General features: G+C 37.8%; 1 protein-coding gene and 1 non-coding gene across 2 annotated transcripts in view; both read left to right on the top strand.

Moving 5' to 3' along the window:
• Positions 1–21,807, top strand: part of LOC150076343 (homeobox protein unc-4 homolog) — a 160,403-nt gene that overhangs the window by 52,241 nt on the left and 86,355 nt on the right. The gene's annotated exons all lie outside the window — the stretch shown is intronic.
• On the top strand, positions 2,688–2,795 carry LOC150076344 (U6 spliceosomal RNA). The gene has a single exon (XR_016547865.1). It is a non-coding gene; the product is annotated as a U6 spliceosomal RNA (small nuclear RNA).

Here is a 21,807-nt window from a genome sequence, read left to right as displayed (position 1 = left end):
AGAAAACTCCACTCGCCAAGGGTCAAAAGGAGCAAATATGAATTATATCAATGCTCCAGGTCATGGTTCCAAGGATCCATCTTATCTGAGAAGACAACAGGATGATCAGAACCCTTCTGTTGCAAAACGGCTGCAGTAAGATACGGACCAAGACAACTGGTCACACCTTCTTATTCTACATTCACTGAATAAAAAAGATTAGCAGCCTTTCTGCATTTATAATCCAGAAATGCTTTGAAAATGCTGCTGCTTCAACGACTTAGATCACAGGATCTGATTTAAGTCGTCAGACAATAATTACATTAAAGGCAATTATTACATTCCATAATACTTTCCTTTTAGTGTAAGGATCGCACATTATCGTCCACTAGTCCATACGAGCTGCATAGGCAAAAAAGTGGTCAATAACAGACTGGCGTGGATCCTGGAAACACGGGGCTTACTGAGAATAAATAAATTAAGCTTCCGCAAAAAATAAGTCATCATTGGAAGCGATTTTCGAATGTTTTCCTTCGGAACGAACACCTAATTATGATTTGCCTAAACCTAGAAATGGCATTTCAACAACATGGATGGCATACCCCAAGATCTTCATAAGTCTGGTCTGCGGGGGACCTACCAGTTTTAATTCAAAACTTTCGCAGTCATCGAGCCTTGCAGGGGAGATATCAATGTCCTCTTATCACAAATCCAAGTCCAAGAAGTCCTTCAAGGCTTGATTCTCAGCTGTACTGTATTTTGATTCAGATAATTCCAAAACAAAGGACATACTGTACCGAACATAGTCGAAAAGTACCTCTATGCGAACGACCTTACCATCTCATGCCATTCACAAAACATGCATTTGATTGAAAGGTAGGTACAATAAATAAAACAGAACTGTGGGCTAAAAACAATGGATATAGAATACACGACAAATGGTCTTATTTTTGACAGAAAACTTAACTCAATGGGAAGATTTATACAGAAACAAAGCTACCACAAATAAACCAGTTGGCATTAGACTGCAAGAACTATACCCAAATTAGAGTTTAAACTTTGATAATGTTTTTCAAAGTAATACTATTGCAAATCCGCCTTGATAAACGTTTATACCAAATTGCGATATTTATTTTCGACATTGGGGAAAAATACCCTGGAAAACTTTAGCATGAAACAGGTTCGTTCAGTATATTTATCACATTTTTTCTCACTATTCCCAAATATACACAATGGCCCGAAAACAGATACTCGGGTAGGTGCTGCAGTAGTCTTCCCAATTGCTACTGTTTCTCAATCACTCCCAGACGAATATATTAGCTATTCAGCTGAGTAATTTGCCATATGAATAGCCTTGGTATACATTGAGAAATCCCCCTTTTCAGAAACACCTTGTATTTACCGCAATACTTCAGCTGCTTATAGCACAATTCATGATCAAGAAATGTCTGCCCTCGTACTACCAACAGTTATGTGCAATATGGCAAAAGTTTCCGTTGCTCCTCAAACAACAAAAAACCAACTTTTTTTTTCGATGGGACTACGTCAAACAAAAATGCTAGAAAAAAATAAATAAATAAAAGCAGGATGAGCTGAGCTGAGTCAGTGGACTTTCAAATACCACATACAAAAACTAAGCACTACCTCTGATCTCGTGCCTTAAGGTTACAAGCTATTGAGAGCTGGCCTACCAAAATGGTTAACAAAATAGTGAAATTAGAATTTGGCCATCCTAGCGAAACCAAAATACTAGTTTTATCTGCCAGGGTTGAACTGAATTTGGTATTAAAATATAAAAGCAAAAGACTCTTTCCATAACAGTATGCTTAGAGAGGTCTAGGTTGGATTCTCGTCTATGGCTGAAGGAATTTCTAAAGTCCTCTTCAATTGAGGCTGTAGTTAGCCGATCTGAGGTGGAGACGAGGGTTTCCAGCCTGCAAAATGTGAAATCGACTCCTAAACACACACACACAAGAATAATATCGTCTAAGTCATTAATGCTTCTAAAAACCAACAACAACAACCATAATGGTATTGATCTTTAATACCAATGGTTTTCTTATTTGTGTCGGCCATTATTCTGTTTATTCCGATATTACACAACTGGAAATAAAACTACTTCTGTTGAGAGGGATTTCTAGTAAATTGTAATGTTTCTTCCATACTTTTGCCGTTTTCGAAGTTCTTTTATTCTGAAGCTAATACTTCTACGGCCATCTGTAAATCCACAGGTTCTGTGTCACAGCTGTTTTTGTCAAGTTTGCCCTGATTTAGTGACTGTGTACCCTACGAACCACACTGAGATTGAAACAGCTGCAAGGATGATGTTACTACTGATAATTCTCAAAACAGAAATATTGTTTATTTGTAATAGTTAAATTTCGAAATAAATCTGCCGGTCCAAAGGGACATGTACCTTTGTGCTCTATTGGACTGTTGGTTAATGATTTATTCTTTCTTAGGAAAATACTTTTATTCTGTTTTATTTTAAACTAAACTTTTTTATTTTTTACCATTTTGCATCTCGTTCTTCTTGAGATGATTGAGCAATCATTCCATATACTAAACGGACTATATACAGTTCTCAATGAAACGAGTACATCCAAAGAGTATTTATCAAATTGACACAACAGCTGATTGCGACGATATATTCATTTAATTATCTCGATATTTACTGAAAAATGTTTTCCCAATCTGGAAAATCCATTATCTTGCTTCTGCAATATATATATGCTAAAAATGGAAGGATACAGAGAAGATTAGCATGGCCCCTGCACAAGCATGGTACGTAAAATCATTAAGCGTTTCACATTTTAAAAAAAGTTTGCGTGGTGTAGTTCTTATCACGCGCACTTCACACGAACAAGGTCCCCGGTTCGATCCAGGGGTGGCGGAAACATTGGTGTTTTTAGTGAGACGTCATAGTTGAGAGGTCAGCGCGAAGGTGCATACGTACCAGCGAATTGAGTGACCGGGATTCAAGCCCGTGAGTGCTAAATGCGATGGCATTGGTAAAAACCCGTGATAATTGCATTTTCGATTTCTTTTCCTTTATGGCAGAAGTACTGTATATTTGACTCTGCGAATATAAATCAAAAACATGAATAAACCATTGATGTGGAACTTTTTTATTTTTGGTATTTTGGTCTTTACCAAAGCAAATTGGTCAATCTTGGGATTTACCGGATTTAAGGCTTTTACAGTTAACTTATACGCTCCATGAAATATTTCTACTTGGTATTCAGAAGTGGTAGGCAGATCTGCGAGGGGAAAACCGAATAACAAGATATCTGCCAGTTTCAAATGTAAATCACGAAACGTGCGCGTCACTCATATTAAATTTACAAAGGGGCGGAGAATGGAAAATTCTGGATTTTTTCAACATTAATAAACAAAGAGTAGATGGACAATTCAGTCGGAGAAGAAACTGCTGAATACCTGTTCTTACGGGGTAATTCTCATGCTCATTAGCAAATCGCTAGCCAGTAACAGACTCGTAATGAACAAAGCTACCATACGGCCAAAACCCCCATCGCAAGGGGAGGAACTAACGGCGGGTTTAGCCTGACTGTGTGGGGAGGGCTGTTGGCAATCTGGATGGGGGGAGAATTTATAGTGTCGCGCAGTACTGGATCTCTTCGGTCCAGAGATGTACTGAATGGGGTAGTTCGGGGTTGCAGATGTTGGTGCGAACAGAAACACGCAACTAATGTCCGTCTGAGCAGAACTCATACACCGTCTCCTGAACTATTCGTAGGCGGCTCTGTTACAGTAGAAAACCACGTGATACAGAATATACCGTTTCAGAATATCCCAAAGGAAATGGGACTAAATGTTGAATTTTCCATTTATGCTAGCCCTATGTTTGCTTCGAGAGTTCGTGACTTTGAACTACCTCGTTCAGAGTCCAGGATATTTCAAGTACCCATAAAACACAACTTCCTTCAACCCATGAACTCTTTCATTGCCGGAACTTTTTCAAGGCCACATTAGTGCCCTTTTCAAGTGTCCCGCCGTGTACTGACAAACTGAATCCTGGCATCACCACAGGAGTAATTATGAAATGTTGTCAATTAAGATGCCTTCTCGCCAGGCCACGATGGTAAACACTGAACCAGTGAGAGATAAAATATGCCAACTGGGATATTTCGCCTTTCCTCCCTCTCTCCGTTAATGTATCCGACACAGCCGCGTTAAAATAAAATTACAGCGCGAATTTGTGACCCGGCATGACCCTAGCTGTCACTGGGGGTGTTAATCGGGCTCATGATTTACTTCACGACGCCATAAATCTACTAAACTGTGCAGTAATGCCAGTCTGTGTTGACACACAACATTTTGCGCGTACGACTCCAAGACAGCTGGTTATGCACAGTTTACGTACCTTCGTGAGAGCGTGCACGCCGCTCAACTGACAAAGAATGAAGAAAAATGGCGACAAACCACCACAAACACGAGGAACTGACCCGCGCCATTTCGACCCAATCGCATAGGCAGGCCATTCAACATAACAAGCAGGAAACGTAGATTAGCCGAATTCTTGCTGTTTGCATGAAGGAACTACATCGGCGTTCACATCTCGCCGCTACCCACACGAAAAGAAATCTCCATGGAAATTGTACGGCTCGCGATAGAAGCGAAGCCTAATAGTGCGGTGGTGGAATGCTTCCCAAAGTCCACTGAGGTATCAACTTTCCGTGCATAGAGATGGGTTCAGTAATATTCCATCCATCAGAGGAAATGGCATGTTCCTGGCTTGCTTTAGAAACGTTTTCTACAAGCTAGGGGGGCGTTCTTTCATCTGTGCGCTTTCAGTTTGGTGAGCTAAATATGTTTGGTAGTAAATAACGGTTCTGATTATTCTACGGATCACATGTGACAGCACGGATTGCTTTGCAATTTGTTTTAATGAATGTATTTCGGCCGAATCTTTCTTTTGGTGTCTTGAAATCTTCCTAATGAAATGAAACATCGCAGTTCTCTTAAGTCACTGTTTATTGCCAAGAAATAGTGACACTTTTTTTAAGATATTGATAGAGAGAAGGTAATAAAATGTAATCATTGGCGAAGTGGGTAATAATCGTTCTTAGGACTTCATCAGGAAGGTGAAAATACAAAATATCAGATATCTCCCAGATTTTACAGTGGGCCTTCTCTCTTAAATAACTACACTGTCACGTGAATATGGGAAAGAAACGTAGAGGGTGCTAATTCGGCAGAATGTAAATAAATCAACAAATTAAAACTATGGAAGAGAAAGGATGCTTCCTTGGAGATTTACAAATCTCTGCATCGTGAACTGGAGCCGATTCTTCGGTGGTTAAATCCCAGCCAGTCATTTTGCTTGGACAGCGATGATAGCGAAACCGGCAAAATGTTCAAAGACCTCATTGGAAAAACAAGAATGATAGAAGAGTCCAGTTTTCTTCATAGCTCATCTTTGCCCTATACTTCTGTAAGTAATAGCACTCTCCGACATGACACCTCTCCCTCTCCAGAGACAATTACGCAATCCCCCTGGGAGTACGTGACCGGCAACACTTGTGTGCCGTAGTAGCTTATTAGTGGGGGTTTGATTTCTGTTGATATTACATTCAACAAGGCTCTGTACTAGAAAACCTGTTTTCCCTGAACATCTAGTCCCTCGGAGAATAACGTGCAATTTCGTCATTAATGACCTCTGACTCTGTTCTGATGCGTTTCTGACAATAGTCCAATGATGTTAATTGCTGACGCCATGAAACAAAGAGAATTTTGCCGTGCACAACCGGCAACATCGGTTATTCGCGTGTCTCATCCACAGCTGCAAAGTCTATTAGTAATACCACCGTATATTCAAAAAGTGTTTTATACTTGAACCGTAATTTAGAATGACTCACAATTGCACGGGTTATAAGTGATCTCAGATTATGATTGCAACCTGCATAAATATGCGCGTTTTTAATTGGTTAGCTATTAAGAAGAGCAGTTACGCTCATTTCGCTTAATTACTTATTGCGAGAAGAAAAAAAAATGACATTTACATATCTAGAGTGGTGATGATCGCCTGAAATTCCTACCCCTTCGAGATGGGAAAACAGTCTTTAGCTTTATTCGAGTTAAGGGGAAATTTTATGAGCATTTTTGACGCTGTGGCCGAGTTGGGCGGTTTTTCATCCCGGAAAATAGGAAACACTGTAGAATGCGTGACGTTTACAAACAGGGGGTACTGACACCTTATGGCCCTTAGTTGCCTCCACTAAATTGCCATAGAAACCACTCTATATTGGTTTCCAAGGCAACGGGCTGAAGAATGATTGAAGAATAAAAAATCGCCTCTGCTTTCCATTCTGAGCGTCTTTGAAGGATATTTTAAAAATCTAAAGCAATAAAAAAAGTCTAAATAAACATTTTGTAAACTGTGATAAGGCGGTGGAGGTTGAGCATTTTTTTTTTTTTCTTTTGAGCAAATCTTGAGTAGGTGAAAGATTGTGAATGCGATGTGTGTGGAACTGCCAGGAAAAGTATACTCCTATATTCGAAGGTGCAGGAGTTTAGACAGATGTTATCGGTCCTTCCTTCCAGACATGTACAAGAGCAATTACAGACCAATTAGGCATTCCTGTCAACCTTATCGGCATGATATTCATGAGAAGCTGGGCGGCCTGAAACCACCTGCGAAGGGAAGTAGGGAGTATGTGTTCGTCCCTTATTTCGAATGGTAGTGTCAGATGTTGAGGGTTTTGATAAGTGTCGTGTTTAATTCGGAGCATTTCGAGTCATTCCCTGATGTCAATTCCATCGAACAAGGGGAACTATATTCTCGTGTTTAGAACGTGCTCACGTTTGCGTGAAATTAAAAACAAAAAGTTGAATAATTATGCGTTGAACCTCCATATTCTGTGCGAGGGATTTCACTGTTTCCTCAATGGGTAAATGTTGCGGGGAGCGAACCACGCTACCGTTTCCTGTTTAACACCGTGTTTATTCATACCTTAATGATTATTTTGATTGTAAAATGTTTGTTAGGAACACCTGGATTCCAATTACATCGACTGCTGAATATCTTTCAGCAACGCGTCAATGGTCTGTCACCTTCTTTGCGTTATCCCCCTAAGAGGACGATTTCTATCTAACTGGAAGTTGTCTTCAGAATTTTCTTATTCTTAAGAGGATTCTTGGTTCTCTTATTGGTGGGCATCATCCCCAGCTCAAGTTTTAGGTGTTTCTTATTTCGATTTTCCAGAATTTTATTACAGTAAGACAATACGTCTTTCTCTCTCAATAATCGTTTTAATGGTTTGTAAATCAATCCAGAGTTATTTTTATAGTTGGGAGATACTTTTGTTTTGGATTGACGCCAAGGAAAATAAGGCCAGAAGATGTTAATATAGTGTGTTTGGTAAATAGCTTAAAGCAAAAAAAATAGAAATAAATAAATGGGAGATCAGTGTCTAAGATAATGACTCCTACCCAGTATCTTAGACATCGATCTTGACCTGTTATTTGTAGCACAAATCATGTTGCCCTCGTGGACAGCACAATTTAGTAGAATTCCCCACACCAGGTGGAAAAAATTTGAATTCTAGTAGTGTCGATGACGTGAGAAATTATGGGGACATTTTTCACAACGTGGCTGACTTAGTCTCAGGCGAGGGTAGCATGGTTTTTTCTCCCGGAAACTCGGGGTCAGTAAACAGAAAATCGACCTCAGAACACACAATTTACAGAGCAATATGGCCTTAGTTGCTAATGCTCTTAAAATCTAATAAGAACAACAGACTAAGTTTACAGTGTTATTACACGTGATTGTTATTCAATAAGTGACTGAGTGGTTCCCAGGATTTTCGATGTTTGACCAGTGGTCAACTATTCATTTGTTCTTCTACTCATTCTTTTAGTTCGAATAATCTAATTCGAAGCCCCTATATGAACATGAAGTTCTTCGGAAGGATACATCGCTGTTATATAGTCTGAGGTTATTTTGGATGCTACCTAAAGTAATCTAGCCCAGGCCAGATTTAGGCATGAGCCATTTCATTCCCAGTTTCTTTGAGTATAAAAATGTATAATCATTTTGGAACTTCACGTCCTTTGGCTTAAGGTTCATCGTATTTAAATCCTCTCCTGAACCTGGGCCATGTGGCGCGCGCACGTGTATGTTTGTTATGCCTGTTTGCAGAATCAAGGAGAGGACCAGAAAAACAGTGTACTACCATCTGTGACCAACCGATGCGAACTCGATTGAGAAAGCTTCTGTGAGTTTCTCTCATTATAAGATTGGAAATCCTAACTTTTTTGTGCAAACGACATAGTCAGGAGGTGCTTTTATTTATTTAATTTTTGGCATCTTATTCAGCATTCATTTAATTTAGGAACAGAAAGCAAATGCAACGATATCTACATAGATCCAGCCTTAGTATATTCTTTTACTGGATGTATTCAGTTTCCAAGATTAAAATTCCTTATGAGTTTGTTGATTGCTTTTCGAACTGTATGTTCGACTTCAGTAGTCATACAGTTGCAGAAGGGGCAGCTGAAGAGTAAGTTGATAGTTTCGGTTTTCAATTAATCCTCGAACGCATTAATTATGATCTTTTTTTTCCCCACACCTTGTTAAAATAGGTCTAGATTCGGATTCGCCAGGAGGAGGAATTGTTGCAACCTAATTTTACATCGTGGCCGAGTTAATCAGTCTCGGGCAAGTGTCACACGGTTTCTCTCTCCCAAAAACTCGAAAACCAACCAACCAGCAATGTTTCAGTTTGAAATAATTAAGAAAGGGTTTTTTTTTTACCCTCACTTTATTCTGTGAACAAAATGGAGTATAATGTAATCTAGATGAGTTGACCCTTTTAACAGCCGAAATGTTTTGAATTAGTTGTCTGATTTGGTTCATAATCCCGCTTGTTGCAGACAACGGAAACAGCCTCTCTCTGTCTCTCACGACACGTTTTGATAACATCTGCCTCTCCCTAGTAAATACGGCGCAGAGGATTGTTTGTGAAAGGACGTGCATAGACCAACTGCTTGCCGAGTAGGCTGTTGAATAGAAAAGAGCATTAAGATTCGGATGTAATGCCACTAAATATAAATTAATTGTCCTGTGGATCATTAAGTACTTCTTCCCTCTCCATTTCGCTTGTTTAGTTTCGTCTGGGTTGAAACCGGACATTCCAAACAACACTCCAGTTAATTTTCTGTAATTAACTCTCTGGATGGAGACTTGTTTACAACCCTGAAGAATGACTGACTGTTTGATGCTTTCACTGACAGTGTAGACTGCCAGCGACATCTATATTTCTTTTCGCCAGACCAGTAGTGTTTTTGCGCGTGAAATTTAATGTTCCTGCTTTTTCTCTCTGAAGTAGAGTAAAGAAAAACAGACAAGCAAAATTGACGTATCTTTTGCAACATTTATCCGATGAATGTCCATTTAATTTACCGTATATTTCTGCATATAAGTTAACCTTTGAGGCCCTAAAACTTCTCAAATTTTAGAATCTATTTCTATGCAAAGGGTAAAATTCTAAGTTTGAATTAAAGATAAGAACTAATACCATTTATATTTATTATTTTACACAAACAGACATGTTTCTCACTTCTCAATACCCAAGAATTTGTTGATCTTCATCATCAGACGAAAAGAATTTATGGAATTCACCGGAGTGTATTTTCTCGGGTTTACTTTTCGAAATTATCAATGTCTTGTAACTCGCATCTATACATGTAATTTTGTTACAGACAAAATGACACAAACATAACCCTTTTGGATGGAAAGCAGAGAGAGTGGTAGTGGTAGAGGAGGACGAAAGGCTTCACCAGATACTATTCTAGAGGATCGAAGAGACCGCTGAATAAGAGCAAAATGTGTGCGTCTTAGTTCTGTTAAAAATTTGGAATTTGGGAATTTTGTGTTCCTCCAAACTATTCTTTTGTGGTTTGTTGTAAAAAACTAATTAATCAAAAAACATGATCAGAATTTGAATAATATTTCTAGGGATGCAAACTTAAAATTGCACTGGTCCTTACCTCGGGAAATATAAAATGAGAATTAGTAATTTTCGATTTCTACTTGGGAAGTAGAATGTTCTGCATCATTAACTCTCGGTTACAGCTGTGTTCCGCTCGAGAGATAGATTTTAAATATTATTTACTACTCTTTGGGAAGTGTTGAAGTGTCCGAGCGATCTCTTCGATATTTCCACCTGCCTTCTATAATTATCCGGCAATTACCTGGTAATTAGGTAGCGCAGTTTACGGTCTGAAGATGGTGACCTTATAAGGTTATTACTCCACAGGAGGGGAAAAAAGTATTTCAGATGTATGCTGACTGTTATCACTCGACGCATTTTAATAATATTACTGCGCAAATTAAAGAATACGTTAAGATAAACCTTATCTTTCTTAAAAGAATATAATTTTTCTCTTAGAAGATTAAAAATAATAAAAGAAACGAATCCAGAGGAAACATTAATAAATAAGATAAAATCGGGGCTTGGTGTTAGTTAAACAAAGTGGTTACATTTTCCAGGTGGCCCCACTTTCTAGTAACAAAGTATACCGCGATGGGTGAACCTCATTTTTCAGTCTATTTTAATAACATAAATACAGAGTAATAAATGCTTTCCATTCAAGACAAACATCAGAGGGTGGAGCCATCGAAAAAAGAACATAAAATTTTAATTCTTGCAAATCCAAATAGATTTTTATCCCGTTGATCGCTGGTCATGGAACTTGGCTACATTGTTATGATCCGAATCAAAATTAGAAAGCGTGTAATGGAAGCACAAGGGATTTCCAACCCTGAAAAGGTTTCGAATCCAACCATCAGCTGGAAAAGTGTTGCTCTCAGTTTTCTCGAACACAAAGATTGTTATTGATGTCGGTCTTATGCTAAAGTTAAAAGTGGAATGAATCAAAAAGAGGATGAAATGAATCGTCGGGTTATGCATTCTCCATGAAAATGCGCCAATGTACAAAGCCTAGGTTGTACACTGCCTAAAATTTATGAATGTGGATTTGAACAATTCCAGATCTAGCCCCAAGTGACTATTCTGGTGAACTTATGGGCGAATAAAAAAAAAAAAAAAAAAAAAACAGAACTTTTTTGATCACCCCTCGTATTGCATGTTATAGCACATCAGTTCGATTTCTTTTATGGTGATTCCTTAAAATAGCACGGTAGATAGTTTTTTTTAAGCTGGGTCAGAACTGTGGCCACTAACGGAAACTTGGTCCCTAACACATCACTGCCCAAAGAGATCACTTAGCTCACTCGGCCTTAACGCAGACCCAAGTTTTAAGGATGGGAAACAAGAACTTATCCACAGTGGAAGAATCTTTGCAGTTTCCAGAAAACGTATGTGGAACGCTGTTTCGGGGATCTGAAGAATGCTGAAGTTGAAATGGAATCGTTGTTGACCTGTTCATTTGTTTTGCGAACAAATGAACACTTTTTTGTTTATACTTTGGGGACACAAGTGAATCATCATGTGTGAATTATTTTGCTCTGGCACATTGATACTCTCTGAACTACTGTCTCTTCTTAAAGCTAATAGTGTATTAGAACTAGGGTTGGATTGAGAAGTAAAAAGAAGCCTGTTCAACTTGAAATAAGTGATCAAAATGAAGAATATTAGATTTTAGAAGGTTGTTTTCAATCCACCTCTCATCCAGTCAGCGCTATTAGTGGAGCAGACTTTAAAAAAAAATCAATTGTTTATTTATTTATCTGGATTCTCAACCTTTCAACCCATCCACAGTAGTATGGCAACAGCTTCGACATCTTTCTACTAAACTATTACAATTTGCTTTCTTCACATTTCTCCTGGCAAGCCAGAAAAAAACTTGCCAAAGAAACTTATCCCCAAGCAGTCCATGCTACTAAAACAATATGCACTTCAAACAGCCTTTAAAAATAAATACTTAAACACATCCACACAATAAGCCTTTTCATCTTTACTTTATTTACTTCTGGCTTCTGTGTCAACAAGTTTCCCAATCCTCATCTATACTATTAGAGCAGTGCAGCTACCCATGGGGGATTTGTTTAATTTACTTTCTTGAGCTCTGATTTCTGTGTATGGAAAAGGCCTGGGTTGGAAACCCGTCTAGATGGAGGCATTGTGGAATTTTTTTTAATGTGCGGTAGTAAGTTAGAAGTTACATGGTTTTCTTCGAGGAAGCTCTGGTTTTTTCGTCCAAGAAAATGCCAATTAAAAATCACACGATGTCTTATAGCCATGGTTGGACGCCAGTTCTAACACAATCCAATGTGGGCTGCCAACCGTTGACTCATCAACTTAATTCGATGACTCCAACTGACCAGGTGCCATAACCAATATTACACAAGAACCCTTTGCAACCTGAGAGAAAGAAAAATCATCAATATTAACAGTCCTGAACGTCTTACAATAGTTTAAAATGTGTCAGGTGTTTCTCGGCTATCTTGTAATTCAAATGAAAACATCGCGTGAGAAAGAATATTCTGTATGTTACTGGGAACTTGAACTGGCCGATATACAATAAATGATGCTGTTGTAAGATATCTAAAGATAACGATGTTTTTATGTTTTTCTTCACAAAGGTGTGTACCAGTCTTCAGGCAAGGCAATAAAAGTTTTGGATCAATGAAATATCCTCATTGGTAGCCCATCCATTTACATTGAGGGTTGCCATCTTCCGTTGTTGAACGCTAATTATTTTTCGAAAATAACCCGCTGAACTATTATGAAGTGATAATGAGCTATTTAAGTATCAAGACAATAATTATGTAGAAGCTATTAAATCTGATGGATGGAAATTTTATTGATGTTTGTAGGAAATTCAAAGATGGGGAAACAGTTAATGGAAATATACGTATTGTAATGTTAAATAATTTTGATTTTTTAGTTATTTTCGAACAATCAGTATCCAGGTTCGTGATCGCTTGAAGGACATGGAATTTATGGGCGAGGGCATGTATATTCTTGTGTACTTGAAAGAACTGCTTATTTGTTGGACTAAATTAGATTTAAAATATAGTGTCAATACACTTCAATTATTAGTCAGCTTAGCATTCTGTGTGCCTTGTGATTTCATCCAATCTTTCGTCCGATGTTTTTATAGTAAACATCATTTTAATGTTTGGACAGTGGATATGATCTCCACTTAGCATATTGAACGAGTTATCGATAGAGCTCATGTTTCTCTATGCACATAATGTTTTGTCGCTTTGCTGCTCTTGTTCTTTCTGTAAAATTAAATCGAAAGAGAGAAAATGGGAGGAGAGAGACAAGTATAGATCTTTAGGATGAAATTCAGCTGGAACTTTTTACCGTTTTCTTCAATTTGATAAATGGAATGGATAAACAGTATATGCTGCTTGTTACTTTGTTTGGATTAATAAATGGGTATTAATTATAGTTATTTCACTTTATCGATCCAATTTTATGATTATTGTATACTACTAAAATACGCAACAGTTTCTCCATAGTGGTTACAAGATTATGTATTTGCGTGTTGGACAGTTGGTCAGTATTGGAAAAGCAGAAATTTTCATAATGGTATTTTTTTAGTACCTCTTTGAAGAAAGGAATTAACTGATGATGCAAATGGCTCACAATCTTCTCCTGGTTTCTTTACGCAAAGAAATGTTTTATATATGTATATGTGCGTGTACGTGGTGCTCTACTTTTAGCTTTTTTAGCTATGTCAATTGTGATGCAGGTAGAGTGGTAGATAGATTATTGGGTAGCTATTAGATAGATGTTATTTCGCCATGATAAACACTCATAGATAAGTATACGTTATAAAAGCATTGTAGAGGGTACACAAGTGAATTGAAGCCACAGAAGGTAAAGGTATCCTCGCGGATAGCAGAGTGGTTAAAATCGTTCTTCAGCTGGTAACAATAAAAAGTTTAAGTTGCAATCCACTCTAGAGGGAGAAATATATTTTTATTGGCTTTTTCTGGTCTTGGGAGAAGGTTATATTGGGAATATACAAGAGGGTTTATCCTCTTGTATATATCTGTTTTTTTCATCAAGAAAATCAGGCGGACATGAGGTGGACGGTTGTTTTCATAATGGCAGGAGTTGGTAAGCAATAAACTTGTAACTTCTTGATGTTCAATATCCAGAAAATCGTACACAAATGGAAAGATATTGAACATCAAGAAAACCCCCATGTTTTAATAGCAAATTGGTCACTGCATAAAAACACTGTTCAATTTGGCCAAGAATCGGCATTGAGATCCGAAACATTAAGAAGCTGTTTCCAATACGCATATTATACAACAGAACGTTGCATTAATTGGGATTTCAAGGACGAACTGCCACTTGCATTCTTTTCACCAAAAAGTTAATCCACAGTGATTTGCTGCAATTCCCCCGAAAGAGTGGAAAAAAATTCTCAGGATTATATGAGATTTACCAAACAGTGTAAAGAGGCCGATAGGAAAGCATATGCTGTCCTGTCTTTATGGTTCATACGAATTTTGGAAGTGAGGAGAAGGATTCATTGTCCTTTTGCCTAAGACGATGATAAGAATGCATTTCATAACATGCACGAAAATAACGTTGTTTTGCGGGCCAAAGGAGACTAGAGTTTACACGATCCAGTTTGAAGTTTAGTTTGAGAGAGAGAGCTGAGAGTCGCTGAGCTGAGTATTGGAATAACAGTTTCATCCCTACCTGACACAAAAGATGATGCTGCTCTTCTTCTGAAAGCTGACCTATGCCTTAATTACATACTGCTCAGAATCAAATTTTTTGATAACAAGTACATTCCTCCTTCAACAGAGCGGTTAAGTCCACCTCGAATTGTGGATATATTGATAACCCGAAGCAGACGTTTCCGTTCATCTGAAAGATGTTTACTGAGGCTAAGGTCGGTGGCCTGGGTAGATCAATGAAGTTTTGCATGCCCGTGTCTTTAAACCAAGTCACTACGTTCTATTTGTATATTCGTCCTGAAAGAGAAGAGGACCCTCCCAATATTGCTGCCTCATTGTACAAAGAGTGGAATTGTCCAGAATGTCTGTGTACCGTATGGCAATCATTGTTTCACGATCAATATCTATTCCATTCAAGCCCACACTTCACATTTGGGACTACATACTCTGTATGTAAATGGTGCTCTTAAGGTATCCTTCAAGTCCGGACACGTAATTCAGATAGGAAAACTGTGTACCGCGATCTATCACTCCATAACAGTTTTCCGAAGTTACAGGGACGATGAGTAATCGTAATTGGTAATCACCGGACATGTTGACGCTCTGCAGCTTCCTGCATATTCTCCTTGTGCTAATATCAGTTTCTATGGGCTCCCTGAACTCCAGATGCACAGTATTCGATGGAGACTGATGGGATCTACGTACCATTCTGAGCACCATCAATCTGTCCTATTTACTGTTCAAGACAATTACTGTCTACAGGCTGTAGCAGCACTGTGAATTTTCGATTTCGTGATCACATCAGCCACCCTTGATCTAAGATACTGGTTATGCTGCAATGGTACAACTGGATCGATTGCTAATATGGACTGTCATCGTAAGATGCCATAAGCTTTGACCCATTTCGTTGCTTTTATGGCTACCACTGACACGTGGATGACGGGTATGGTTCATTTTCTTAAATTTTGGGCATGTACTTTGGCAATATGGTATCTCTTGTGTAGAGCTTGCATAGCTAGCAAATCTATTCCATGTACATCGAGCCTAGTCATGAATTCATCGATCCTCTCTACAAACTCATGTTTATACAAGGACTCGTATATTTGGTGCCCCAGTATAAACCCTCGTCCATGGACGGTTGTTAATTATGTTTTTTTCCTTCCATGGAGACACCTTTCCTTCCAAGTGGGGCATCCTTTATCCAGGGGATCCAAGAAAGTCTTCTGTATGTATCGAGCACACAATTTTATTCAGTTGTATGAAAATTTTACCTCATTTGATATTACTGTTGATCTTTTTCTGATATGCGTACTTTTATTAATACCAAACTAGTGAGAAAAACGAAAGAAGACTTAAAAGCCAATTTCATCTTAAAATTACGTATTGATTCATAAACTAGATCCCTAAAAAAACGAAAGACGCAGGCCGTTTTAATCTTGCGGAAGTGAATATGTGGAGAATTTCCAGGACTTCTCATATACACTTTCTTCTTAAACCCTGTAATTTTCTTCTTAGAGAGCTAACCGACTTGACGTGCCCCACGCTTGACCTTTTCATGGATCATCCCGGAACAGCAGGAAAGATAATTTGACGTTGACTAGAGTGAAGTGACAAGCTCTTTCTTTATCTCATTGTTTTTCTTTTTTTCTTAATACAAGCGATTGCTTCACACTTAAAAGTCCAAATAGATTAACGAAACTGGAAGCGAGAGTGCTTTAATTAAAATATAACATTTCAGCTCTCAAGAAAAAATGCTCAACAGCAACTTACATTCGATTTTAAATAGGACAGATTACTGGTTGTTTTTTATGAAAAATGCAAAATTTCCTGAATTTGAACGGTTAAAGGAATCCCTTGTTCAACAAGGGTCCTGTAACTTCACGCATATCTAAACTGTCTGGAAGAAGAGCTTCAAAATGTAGCTTTATATTTCGTACGCAAATGGCTAAGAATTTGCTAGTTAACAAGAGTAGATACAAAAACAAAAAGTAGTATTTTATCGCTTGTTAAGTTATGAAGTTTATTGTTATATTCACTCATTAGCATCGTATTTCTGTCTGTTCAATAACAGTTTTGCTGCGATATTAATGTCAACCCAATTAAGACAAACAAGTTTGTTTCTTGAATACCACTAATAACATGGGTGATACGAAAATTTATATGTATTTCAGGGGTTCAACAAGACTATTGCCCGAAGACACTTATCGTCCGAACAATAGTCCATCAGGGTCGTTTAGGCTAATTAACGTTGGCTATGCAAATAAGGTCAAGTTGAGATGGAACATTAAAGCCATATATGAGAACACCTGTTTTAGCTCAATGTTTGTCCGCTGTGTTTATCTTCTTGTAATTGGCTGTTCTGGTTATTTGCATAAGGAGGTACGTACTACGGAATAAATCTAGCTCGTGTTTATAAGTTACCTGGCAGTTTATTAGGGATGGATGTGGTAACGTTCATGACCAGACAGCTACGCATTAAAAAATACAAAAATAAAGAAGGCAAATCGTCTTGTTTAAGTTAGAGAAATGGTATTTTTAATCGTACCTCTTTGCTGTTGGTAAACAGGCGAAGCCAGAAACATTTCTGCTCTGAAACTACTTAAAAGTAATTTATGTGAATGGAAAGGAATGCGTACACACAAGGCAGTTAAGTTTATTCGGTAATTATCTGTTTTCTTATAATTCTTGCGAGTTACCGTTCAAGATTCTTGTAGTCTGGAAGGACCATGGTCCACTCAAATGAGTGCACCAATACGCCCTCGCGTTTGACCACTTGACTACGGTCGTCTTATGTATTTCCCTCATTCAGGTCTTTGAATAAGTATCTTAATTATTTAGCAACAACTTCTGTATACTCAGCAATTCATTTATTCAGCGTATTTTTATTACATATGGAGCTGGTGGAAGGCACAAATGGGTTATATTTTGCACGTGTCAGCAATATACGCAACTAGATTATCTTCAAGTGTTCCTATGATGACAACCAAATGGGTAGCTGTAAAGCGTTGCAAACCACAGTCGACTTCCTTCAGATGTTGATCCGGGCGCAGCTTGGTGTACTATTTATCGACATCTGCCAACGTTGAATTGAGAATAACAACTGACAACATTACTTTCGGAGGATTACAAAACATCTCTTGCATCCCCTTTTCTCTACTATGGGGCATATTTCTTTTTATTTGTTAAAAACTTAAGTTATGTTAAATCGGACTTCCGTACATTTAACATAGCTTAAAATAGCTTCCTCTATTGATGAGTACTGTACAGGGCTGTCAAACATTTTTGATTTATAAATACAAATCCCTCGCCCCGCTTTGTGTTAAACGAGACACAAAAATATATTCAAATTTTTTTTGAGTTAACTAATTAATTCTACCAGTTCCACATTGCAATGCCATAACTCTAAGAAACTTTAGTTTGAAGAAGGCATGGTAAAGTGGAAGAAGTAGTCTGACATAACGCTTTGGAAGTTGAATTAATGGTGAAACAATTTTGATTTTCCTTGTACACTGTTAAGGAAATAACATTATTGATATATTTTCTCTTCGGCGTAGGTCGTGGATTGATAGGTTTGTCCTAAGTACCGCCACACATGAATGTTAGGTGTGGCAGCACTTCCTTGTGATGTTTCATTCTACCCAGAGTTCCTCTTTGTGTCTCGATTTTGAGATTTGAAAATAAAACTAGTATTGTACTTCATGATCGACATAAAGAGAACATTTAGTCTTAGCATGTACTGGAGATTACAGACATTTCGTCAAAGAAACTTATTTTCAACAGAAAATGCTACTGGACCAAAGAAGTTCTTTGTGGCCTCAAAAGATGATTCACTACACCGTGTGATCTGATACTTGGAAAAAGGTGGTGATGTAAAACAAAGTGATTCCTGAAAGAATCCAAATAAATTCCTGTGATTTACCATTATAAGCGTATGTGTACATAGACAGTTGCTTAACTGCCATAATGCATGGAAACTTCTGACTTCTGGTCTTAGCATCCTCTACTGGCACTTAAACAAATCAGTAGCAAAGTGTAGGTTTAATTCAAGAATAATTGATTCAATCCATCCGGTGTTTACATTTTCGCTATTTACTACTCCACACGCGAATCTCCTTGTTTGATCTTTCAGCCGAGCTTGAAATGACTGCCGTATAATCCCCGCACTCTTCGTCGGAGACACTTAAAACCGCTTTGTCGGCTTAGCAGCTGTTCGAAACGAACATCGAGGAGATGGAGCTCATAGAAAAATGAAATCAACTTAATTAAAACACGTGGATAAGACCACAGCAATGTCTTTTGACAGCTGTCAAGTTTCTGCTACATCAAAACCGGTTTCTTAAAGGATGGCAGTTTTTTTTCCCTTATCCCATTGGAAAGTCGCATTAATTATTACGCCGTAACAACGCTTACACCCTCCAGGAATTTGTTTTCTTAATTTAACAGCTTTTTTTTTTTGTTCTCCACTCTAGTTAATACTTTGTTATTTGTATTTCTGGATGCGAATGAGTTTTTATTTTTTGCGCTAAGCATTTTTTATCAAATGCCTTATTAAATGTCCTCTAGCTCTGATGGCTTCATCAACAACAAAGTACTCGTAGAATCAATGAATCATTAGAATACAAACGGTGAAAGGGATTGAACAGAAGTATGCACTTTGCATCTTTATTCCCCTGGCTAAACCATACAACACAGGACTCTGGCCATTTTTAAATCACGCTGAGAGTCTCAACGCCCCCAATAGTTAGTTAACACGCGTGGAAATATATAAACAGAATACCACATTTGTAGGAATCAAGAATCAGGCTGACATGTGGTAATGCTGCAAACAAAGGCGGTTTTGTGGTAAATAAATTAACTCAATTGTGTATTAGGAACACGTTCCATAACAAGCTGTCTTCTTTATCAATTTGTACTTAGGGTAATCATGGTTAACTACCTAAATACAGTCTACTAACCTTAAAATGGTGCTTGCTAACCGCTTATTTCAACTAATCAAACATTTTAACAATTGGAAGTTTTCACGCCTCTTGAGAGAACCACAAACCAGGCCAGACGTGACCATCGAACAAAAGATTAGTGAATTTTTCATTTATCTTTCTTTTAAACTTCTACTGAAAATTCTTTTTTTGCATTATGTATTTATAAGAACAATGACATTGTTTTATTAGTTCGTGTTCCGTTCCACGCTTGACTAATTCTATCTGTCAGCTTTGTTGATGAGTTTCTGAAGTTTAAAAAAAAAAGGTTTGACAGCTCAGGAGATTTACAATGGCGTAGGCTCGATTAAATTAAATCGAGAAATAATATCTAAAAAAAACATGGGTATGAAAATTCTGTGGTGATAAATAAATATCCGTGGCAAGAATTATTTAATTTTTGAAATATAGCATCTTTTGAGTGACTTAAAATTGACTCTTAGTGGTTTATTTTCTTCACTGTTTGATAGTTAATTTGCGATAAAAAAAGCTAGGGGCATTCGTACGTTTAATGGCATTTTTGTCCACTGAAGTCGTTTCTTCCTTATTTGCCCTGTTCAAAGCAAATAGTAGCTTTCGTTTATCATAACTTGAAGGCCAGCGGTGAAACTCTATCACTTCTTTCCAGTGACTGCATCAAAATACACTTCATGAAAGTTTCACACTGCATCGACGAAGCTAAGGTCCATCCAAACTGAAGTCATAAGTCAACGTTCTTTATAGGCGTCATCTATTACGATTTCGAAAGAAAACATTATTCATCGTCGCACTGTGCTCTGCCTGGAACTGGACGCTGAAGTTCTCAATCAATTGCTGTTTGAGATCTTTGAGACCTCGGACTTCAGTTCGGTATGTAAACAGTCCTATGGCGCAAGATCAACACAGCTATGGGGAAGAGTGTTTCTCGTGGCGGTATCGTGCCACAGTGAGCAGTTAAATTGCTAGGGCTGGAAAAATAATTGCTATTTAAAAGGAGTGCCTCAGCAAGGATTTTGTGTAGTCTGACACACTATAGACAAATAAGTATTTGACACGGCTGCATTGTATTAACAGCCCGAATATGCATGGGGTGTGTGCACAGTACGTCCTTAGTGAAACTCTTTTTGATACATAGCCCAGGAAAGTGCCATTAATTTCGAAAAACTATCCTCGAAAGATAATTCATGTCCTTCGAAAAGAAAATTGTCGATTTCTTTTAATTCGCTATCCCAACACATTTCGCTCGATGATGAATGTGGCAAATAACGAATCACTAGCGGCTGTTTGCCAATACACATTTATCCATCCTGTTTAAGTGGCTCCAAACTCATCCTCATATTTTAATGCATAAGGATGTATGAGTGAAAGGCATTGATAAAATAAATAGTTCCATTTCATTTCGAGTAAAGTGGCTGGTCCCATTCTGTAACGACAAGTAAAGTGTACGGGTTGACAGCGTGGATGATTGAGCAAGTTTGACTTGGCAAGCTCTTGTACAAGCGATGTGCATGCATTGGATTGCTTTTCTGTTTGTTGTCTTTTTATCATAAAATTGGTAGTAAATTGATTGTTACTGGCCAATAAATTTCTTATTTGGATGGGTTAGCTTTCCTACGATAAAATTGTGGATAAAATAATTTGTTTGCCTCTAAAATACTTGATCATTCCTTAAGAAACCACATTTATTGAATCGGCTAGTATTAAACATTACGGATATATATATTAATTTCCAAAAAGTTTGCCAAAATCCAGGCAGAATAATATCCAAACTTTCTCAGACAAATCAAATTTTTTTCCATCAGTTCATCGACAAAGACCATTAGCCAATACTTCGTTTGATTTTCGGATATCTTCGGATAGGTGGCCCTTCTCTGAACTCTATCTAAACGTTCTACTTTTTTTTTTTTTTTCAAGGGCAGCCTCCTTCAGACCTTAACACAATATTCTAAATGCGTTCTCGCCATCTTTAGAGATCATAGAAAGGATATCTTGTGGACACACAGCTGGCCTTCCTAGCCATCTGTCTACACGTCATGGAAAATTTCATATCAGATTGAATCATAACGTCTAAGACTTTTCCTTTTGAACCACCAACTCCTCCCCCAACAGCTTATTTGACTCCAGGATTTTTCTGTAACCTTTCATTTAGAAGCATTAAACTTCAGTTGCCATTTTTCTGATCATAGATCATCTAAAAAAAAGTTACATTAATAATAATCTGCTTCTATTTCTCTCATT

This window comes from Mastigoproctus giganteus, chromosome 13 (genome assembly GCF_048544385.1).
Source record: "Mastigoproctus giganteus isolate SK-2022 chromosome 13, ASM4854438v1, whole genome shotgun sequence".
Taxonomy (NCBI): Eukaryota; Metazoa; Arthropoda; class Arachnida; order Uropygi; family Thelyphonidae; genus Mastigoproctus; species Mastigoproctus giganteus.
The sequence above is the reverse complement of the archived record's forward strand: the minus strand, read 5'-3'. Positions and strand labels throughout refer to the sequence as shown.